Source organism: Mercurialis annua, linkage group LG4 (genome assembly GCF_937616625.2).
Source record: "Mercurialis annua linkage group LG4, ddMerAnnu1.2, whole genome shotgun sequence".
Classification (NCBI taxonomy): domain Eukaryota; kingdom Viridiplantae; phylum Streptophyta; class Magnoliopsida; order Malpighiales; family Euphorbiaceae; genus Mercurialis; species Mercurialis annua.
In genome coordinates, this window is record NC_065573.1 from 25,483,019 (window position 1) to 25,489,859 (window position 6,841).

Consider the following 6,841-nt stretch of genomic DNA (forward strand, 5'->3'; position numbering starts at 1 on the left):
TGTGCAAAAACGGAACAAAGTCTAATAAAGGAATTGAACCGGTAAGTTCAATTCCGTTTATATATGACATTATAAAAACAAATTGAACCAATAGGTTATGCACCATTCAATGAATTTGAGCTATATATAAACAAAACTTACAAATTTGCTTAATCCCATCAATCTGCAACAACAAAAATCATGCAGTAAACTGCAGTTATTTTCAAAACATGTAGTCGTAGAGGCTTTCCTCAAGCCATATGTCGAATAAGAAGTCTACCATCTCCTGCAGATCCAGCCAAAGCAAAAGGCATATCAAACGTGTATCGTAAGCAATAACATGACAGCGTGTTTCGGCAAACTTACAGCTAAGGGTATCGACTGTTGGAAAGGTTGAGTAGAGTAAAGCAGGTCCTCTTATTTTGTGTTCCAGCTGCAAAACTAGAATGTATAGATAACTCATGGGACATGCAGCTAACACATGGGCCATAACCAAAACATAAAAGAATTCATCCAAAACATTGCCTACTGCACGACTAGGTAAGTCGCAAAAACCTCGTTCTCTAGGCATTTTCTGAGCTTTGTGAGACGGATCTCCAACCCACTATATTTGATTCTGATGCCAATTATCTCAGCTGCGTCATAAGGTCATCGATATTATCACAAAAAACAGGCAAGCTGTTGGTATTTGGACAAGTACAAGAACTTTCTATGTGAACTTACTGATTATGTCTTAAAAGAATTTCAAAAAGTATGATAAATTTATCATAAGTAGCAAGAGAAAAATGCAATAGCAGCAGGAAATATGTTTATGGATTTCATAATATAGACAAGCTCTTGAGGAAGACATACAGTGATAAACAAACACGTCGTTTGCGGTGGATTTCTCTTTGGTAGGATTTTGTTCATCATGGAAATGTGAATTGCTGCAATTATTTTTCATTCTTTCAAATTCAACCATTTCCCTCTTAACCTAAATAGCACCAACACTTCATTCAATCAACATTTTTCGTTTGAGAAACTTGTCAGAAACTTGGTGTTTCAGACACGAAACTTCATTGTGACCATAGGAAACCTTAAAATAACCTCATCTCGTCATATCCGTGTCCAAATTCCCCATTTTCCCGTATTGTCCGTTCTACATAGCTCTTAACTTGTACTAAAATACAGTCTTTTTCTTGAGAGTTTTGCATATAAGGCAAGTAATACAAGCATAATATATTTAAGCAGACTAACAACAAAAATTCAAGAAAGCTTAAATTAAGGAATTGACCATAATTATCTCAAGAACCAAAACATAGTCATAATTTGCTTAATCGCAGTCAATTATTCTACTTGATTTTACCACATAGAATTACTCAATTTTGATTATTTGTAAAACAAACCAATTATTGTATTCTTTTCTTTCACATGATTGGCAAGAACAGAAAACTAATTAAAATCACAACGTTGTGTTTTGAATTAATCAAAACATAAGACAAAGAAAAGAAAAGAATAAAAATACCTTCGTTTGGCTCAGAAATTACACTGACTGTTTCAAATTCAATGGCTTTATTCGTTCTGTTTTGTTCATTGGGGAAATTCGATAATTTTTAATGATTATTCTTCTACTGAAAAAAAAAATTAAATTTTTTTTAACAGTATAAACGGTATCTGTTAAAAAAAAACAGTATAAACGCTAGGCAAGAAAGTCCTTAGTCGTAGGTTCAATATTTCTCATAATATTCCCTCATCCCATTTATCAATAAATAAATCGTATATTGCGAATGAATCAAATAAATTTGAGAGAATTTTAGTTCCATTTTTAAATCTTATGCTTCAAACTAATAATTAAATGAGAGATTCTTAAGTATACTCAGTCTACCACGTCATCCGTAAACTAGCCTATCATGTTATGACACGTCATTACAATAATGGCATTATCGTAATTTTATTTATTACTTATTTACACTTTTGAATAGTAAATTACGATAGTGCCATTATTTTAATGACGTGTCATAATATGATCGGTTTACTGTATAGATGACGTGGTGGACTGAGTCTACCTAAGAATTTCTCTAAATATTGATCGATATTTTTGTTAGTTTCTCACTAGATTGAATTGACTTTAATTTTACTATTGACTACAACGTCTATTGAGAGATTATTTCCAGCAATAAAAGATATCAAAACAAATTTAAACAATAAAATAGAAGTTGTATAATATAGGCTTAATTATTTAAAAAACACTCATCTTGAATTTTTTTTCGTTTATACCCTGACCTAGGAAAAAATTCATTTATACCCTGACGTATGTATTTATGTTTCACCTCTACCCCGAGGCACTAAATTAACCTCTTTTTATTAAGAAAAAAATTTAAAATAGTTCTTCATTTTTAACCTAAGCTAATTAGAGTTTAATTAGAAATGAATTTTTCTCTAAATGAAGGACCATTTTAAACTTTTTTTAAATGAAAAGAAGTTAATTTAGTGCCTCGGGGTAGAGGTGAAACATAAACACATACGTCAGGGCATAAATGAATTTTTTCCTAGGTCATGGTATAAACGAAAAAAAAGTTCGGGTGGTTTTTAAGTAAATAACCCTATAATATATTATCATGCTATATTAGGAGAGATATTTACTAAGATTGATGACGAAGACATTTTGAAACATTTTTAAAATAAGAAATACTAATAGATTCAATTTCCATTTCATTGCTCATTCTAATGATTAGTATATCTCTGTATGTGTTGCTCTTTATTAATTTTAATGTGTTTATATAATTTATTTTTTTACTGACTTATCTGCCACCGACTTAAACTACCGATTTTCGCCAGTATTGCTGTCACGACCCAAATTATTGAGCCGAGACCGGCGCTAGGGAATGGGAGTGGTAGCTCCGAAACCCGTAACAAGCCTAAAACCACTCTAACTTTTTCCGCGGAAACGCAAACACAACTATCCTATAGACATATAATAAGAAAGACACATTTACAATCATAACATAACATCATATATAAACACATCATCGATACAATCATAGTGGGCATTTCACTTCCGTAACTGGTACGTACTAGCCCATCTATCGATCAATATAAAAACTGACAACCAAAAGATGTCACATCAAACAAACATTAAACACGTACACAACCTATAAGACCTAACTATACTAGGCTAAGACTCGTCACACGTATACTACTGCAGCACCAAGGGGTCTTGTACCCAGCACACCAAAGACGGTTTGTCTGATCCGACTCTATACACCTGGAAAACATCAATGTGAGGGGTCAGTATTTGGGGAAATACTGAGTGAGATAACACATTACTAAGGTATTATAGAAAATAACATCGCATTTAAAACAAAACACATATATACAAACATATTATACTTCAAGCATTTGATCCGATCGAAACCCTAGTCTCTTAGCATGCATACTGAACACCATCACAACATTTAACGATCGATCGATATGAGTCCGGGATAATTCCACCAGTCAACTCGCAGATACAGGCCCCGGGATAGTTCAACCAAGTAGGCCTTGTATCGCATGCACAAACAAGTATGATAAACAATCAATGCAATCTCTATCTATGACTTACCCGGACGCTGGTGATCACACAGCCTATTGACACCCAATAGGTAGCTTGTTTCCCCCGGATCATATACTAGTTTTCATAATCTATATATGTTCGATAATACGATGTACAAATTCATTTCTATCGATAAAATACTATAGCATGCGATGTAGTTTAATATTATATTTATAATATAAAAACTATCTATTGCGTAATAATACTCAAAGTAAAGTTTAACTCACAACGATCGCTATTCCTTATATTCAAACGTAAGCTCCACACGTCATTCACTCTTTTAACTATTCCAGCTCGTCGATCTCGTACCTCGTCGATGTATCCACTTCCTATTCAAATCATACGTACGTTTAATTCATAAACGTAAACTTAATACTAAAACTCTAAGTTATAAACTTAGGTTAAAACGATTGTATTCCCAATATGACTCTTAATATTTACTTAACATACTTACTCCAAAATCTAACTTTAATCATCACGTTCTAAATCCAAATTTCTCGTTTTCTGGGTCCGTATTCCCTTTTAATATCTGACGTACTTAAGGTCGGAAATCTAAGTCAAAACGGGGCAAAATAGCTTTAAACAACCTCGTCGTTGGTTGTGCGAGCGCACAAGAGGATGTGTGCTTTCGCACACATAGGTGTGCGCTCGCACACCTTAGTGTGCGATCGCACACTCAGTGTGCGATCGCACACTCAGTGTGCGATGCACATTGTGTGCGTTCGCACACCGTGCATTCGCACGGTCCGGAATCCGTCTCCGGCCGATCCCGACGTGCCTAATCTTAATTCCGACATGCCCCTATCTCATTTTAACACAATTTCAACTCCAAATCCATCAAAAACAACTATAGAAACGCGATTACGATTCGTTTAATTCGTTAAAACGATATAACCCTAATTTACTAATTCTCACAATAAAAATGTCAAGCTTATCTCGATTTGAAGCTTAATGATGATAGAGAATCGAATTCTGGACGAATCGATATAAAGAACTCGCGATTTGGACGAGAAACGGCGAAACCGCGGCGGATCGAAGTCGATCGTCAAAACCTTCTGTGAATTTCTTTCTCCTTCTGATCATTCTTTCTTTCCTTCTTCTTAAGAAACATATATATATATATATATATATATATATATCTTGGCTAATTAGCCACTTTCGTCCTTCATTTCTTTAACTTAAACCAATTCTCTTTTAAACTTTCAATTTTAACCGAACGGTTAATTATTCACTTAAACTCGAATATCTACGTATTATTTATATCCAAATAAATAATACTACTCCAAATATAACTATTCTCGTCGATAATCTTCCGATTGCTATTCTCGAGGCTAAATTGGCTAATTTGCACTTTGGTCCTTGAATTCTTCAAAATTGACAATTTAGCCCAAAATGAATCCGCGTCCAAATTTTAAAAGGTCTCCGATTGACCTGAAACTTTTACCACCAATACTATTAAAAAATTCGCGGACCTTGGCGAAATAATTCTATTTTCGGACTTAACTGGTTAAATTACCACTTTAGTCCCTGATCTAAAGTTTGTGACTTTTCTTGATATTTTTCCTTATTTTCTTATTCCAATCCATAAACAATTACGTCCTACTCCATATTATCCTTTTCTTTAGTATCCAATATCTTTATCTCTGCAACTCCGGTCCTTCTCTGCCGGACACGTTGCACTAAACGGCACCTGAACTTACAGGGTATTACAATTGCTCATAAATATTTATATAGATAATCAAGTCGGTTCGACAGAGCTTTCCATAAATGGCGAAAAAGATGCCCTTCCGGCTGAAGTGCCCCCATATAGAGGGTGAAAAGAATAGTAGTGGCCCCCTTAACACATAAAAATTGTAGAAAATAATTAATAGAAGCTCCTTAATGTGTTGTACCCAAAGAAAAATCAAAATATATACTAGAGAGTACAGACAATGTAGAGCTGGATTCTGACCCTTATTTACTAGGAGAAGTCTTCGTGATGTTGTTAAAACTCTTTGCTGCATAGTGCCTTTCGATTCCAATCTAGTGTCGGTTATGACTTATGAGTTTGTTTTTGTTAGCTATATACTATAGACAATTACATATTTTTTAAAAGTAGGAAAACATCCCAATAATATAATTAAAGTTTAGAGTATTGTTGTTAATGGCATCTAAAACATAGTTTCTCATAAAAGAAACAAATTAATATATTTTTAAGATAGTAATTTTTTTTTAATTTAAAGGCTTAAATGATGAAATTTGGTCGAAAAATAATGATCTAAGTCCAAAAACAATTAATTCTATATTGTTGGATTAATTATCAAACTGCTACTAGAATGATTTTTCTTATTTATTTAGAGAAGTACAAGTTTATTCGTCTTTGCGTGCAACATCAAATATCTAAATTTCAGTCGCAATATTGATGCTGATATATCTGAATTTCGAGCCAGTTATGATATGGTTTATATATGACAATATTTATATAGTTCGTATGCTTCTCTTTTTAATGAGAATTAGTTAGTTTCTATATCGATATTACGATTTTTTTTATTTAGATGTAGACAAATGTTATTATTCATAGTAGGATTTCTGCAATAAATTTCATGATCAAAATCTTATAATTTGTATATAAATAGCTCTAATAAATATTATTTTTGTTAGAGTTGGAGACCTCATCATTGAGCAAGCGTCATAACTCATAACAATCTTTCATTCTTTATCGAGAAATTTTGATGCTATTTTCAAGTCATTCAAATCCATACCTTTAAGGAATGGATCGTACACCATTTATGTCCTTGCATTTGATTCTACTAAGCATCCAATGTCACCTTCCACAAATATGCATCCAATTTAAACTGAACCGAATTACACTGTATTAAATTATACTTTTTCCATCACATAAAAATAAAAAATAATGGTTTTTTAAAAATTAAAAAACTCATTAATTATGATTAATATAAAATGTTTCTCCAATATCCTATAATTTCTTTAAGAGTGAAGTATTATGAAGTTACTACATTTAATGCTCATGTAATAAAATTATGAGCATAGTTTGATAATTTTATTCTAGTTATCAATAAATGTGGTTACTTTTTTATAGCGGGACAAAAAAGTGCATATTTTTTTATTTTTATAGGACGTATGGAGTAATTTTTATGGGTTGATTATAAAGATAACTTCAACACTATAGGTTAATAATAGATTAAATTCCACTGATATTTTTGTTATATATTAAACCCTAATATTATTAAATGTTTCAAAGTAACATTCAGATAATAATAGTATATGAGAATGATTAAAACAATTGACCCT

At 32.4% G+C, this 6,841-nt stretch overlaps 1 long non-coding RNA gene across 3 annotated transcripts; it reads right to left on the reverse strand.

Annotated features, from left to right (window-relative positions):
• Positions 1–17: 17 nt before the first annotated feature.
• LOC126677950 (uncharacterized) lies at positions 18–1,594 on the reverse strand. Of its 3 annotated transcripts, none has more exons than XR_007640650.2 (3): positions 1,484–1,594; positions 346–614; positions 18–265 (listed from the first exon to the last, which is right to left on the reverse strand). It is a non-coding gene; the product is annotated as an uncharacterized LOC126677950 (long non-coding RNA). The 3 variants fall into 3 exon arrangements; XR_007640649.2 differs by lacking the exon at positions 1,484–1,594 and adding an exon at positions 832–1,464; XR_007640648.2 differs by lacking the exon at positions 1,484–1,594 and having other exon boundaries at positions 346–1,477.
• Between the last annotated feature and the right edge of the window lie 5,247 nt (positions 1,595–6,841).